Source organism: Haliaeetus leucocephalus, unplaced genomic scaffold (genome assembly GCF_000737465.1).
Source record: "Haliaeetus leucocephalus isolate CR32 unplaced genomic scaffold, Haliaeetus_leucocephalus-4.0 Scaffold186, whole genome shotgun sequence".
Taxonomy (NCBI): Eukaryota; Metazoa; Chordata; class Aves; order Accipitriformes; family Accipitridae; genus Haliaeetus; species Haliaeetus leucocephalus.
Window position 1 is genome coordinate 405,933 of NW_010972622.1, and position 1,960 is coordinate 407,892.

Consider the following 1,960-nt stretch of genomic DNA (forward strand, 5'->3'; position numbering starts at 1 on the left):
ATGGGTGGGGGGAGGCGGGGGCGCAGGAGGGATTGGCAGCGGGGAACGCCAACCGGCCGCGCGGTTCGAGCCGCGGAGGAAGGCGGGCTCGCATACTGACGGGAGCGCTGACCAATCCTTCGCTCGGAGGCGTCGGCCGCGGCGGGGCGCCGCGCCAATGAGAACGGCGGTCCGTCTCAAACTGGCCAATAGGTGCCGCGGGGAGGCGGGGCGAGCGGCCGGGCTGCGCCCTTGGAGGGACGGCTTGGCGGCGCCGGGAATGTGGCGGAAAAGGCGCCATTTTGGCGCTGGCTCCGCCCCGGCCGCCGCCGTCGCTTTGCCGGGAGCCGGTCGCCCCACAGCCCCGGCGGCGTCCCCGCCGGCTCGGTAACCCGGGCCGTGTCGCGACAGTGCCGCTTTTCGCCCCCTTCCCCCCCCTCCGTCACCTTTTCCTATCATGAGCCACCTCAGCCCTGTCGCGACAGCCGCCATCCGGGTGTGCGACTTGTCTTCACAGGCCCGCGGCAGGGGCCTCGTCGCTGTGTAAACATCCCCAGGGCCCTGTCACCACAGCGGGCCCTGGAGTCCCTGTCATGACATGCCCCACGTCCTGTCACAGCACCCAGCCCTGTCATGACAGGAACTGTCACCGTGGGATGCCTGGGCCTTGCCCCTCTGCGCCTGCGGTCAACCCTGCTCTGGGCGGGTTTTGGGGGGGGGGGGGGGTTCACAGCAAAAAGCCCCTGGTTTACAAAAAACGAGGTTTTTGAAGGCAAACGAGGTGTGAGTGTCCTTAGGGATGGGAAACGGGCACAGCCAGTGACAAACAAGGCGGGGAGGGGGGGGATGACACATGAGAGGTGACGTTTAATTTCTTAGTTTCTTTTTTTTTTTCCTTTCTTTTGCTTTCCAGCATCAAAGCCGCCCGCCCCGCACGGCGCTGTGTCTCATATGTGTGTCCCCCCCGACGCCGCTTTCCCATCCGCTGCCCGTCCCCACCGGCCACTGGCCTTTGATGTCCCCCAGTAACGGGCTGTGTGTGGGGGTGTCACAGCGTGGGGAGCCCCCCCACCCCAGCACCCTCCCACACACCCCACTGTTGATTTTGGAGGCACTACCGAGGCCAATGAGCCCCTCGCCCAGCGCCCCGCCGGTCGCCCGGATGCCGTCTTCCCCGTGACCTTTTTATTTTTCCACTTTTTTTGGCCTAATTCCCTTCATTCCCGCAGCTGGAAAATTGCCGTCGCTCACCGCGACCTCACCCCGCTTCCAGCGGAACCGTTTTATTTCGCCTTCTTGCCGCGGCACCAGCCCCGCCGGCCGCCTGCGAACCCCCGGTGTCATTAAAACAACGCTGGATGAAGAGCAGAGACCCCCTGCCCTGGGGAGGAGAAATAAAACCAACCCCCCCCGCCCTGGCCGCTGCAGCTGGTGGGTTTTGGGGACAGCCCCTCATCCTGCCTCCAGCACCGCACGCAGCCTGTCCCCCAAAACTCTGGCAGTGGGGAGGGGGCAACCGTCCTGCCCACTGTCCCCTTGCCATCGAGTGAAGCGGTGGCTTTGTGTCCCCCCCGAAAACTCCATGCCGGCGGGGAGGCGGCCGCCGCTTCACCCCAGACCCTGCTGCGGCCTTGAAGTCGCCTCCGCCGCAGCCGTCAGGGGGCCAAGGCAGGGGGTTCCCATCCCTGTGCCCCCCCTGCGCCGAGCGAACGCGGCGATTCCTTTGATCCGGGCCCGCGTCCCGCCGGCTGCGGCGTCAGCAGGCTTGGATGGGACCGGTCCCCCGCCGTGCCTCAGTTTCCCCTCCTGACCCGCAGCGGTGTCACATGGGGACACAGAGCGTGCATCCACCCAACCCCGTGCCTCCGTTTCCCCTCTGGGATTGCCAACAGTGCTGTGCCACCGGGGAAGAGGACAAACTCATGGTTTCTTGGTTAGTTTGTCCCCATCGTGGCGTCCCCCAGGGTCGGTGACGCTGCTG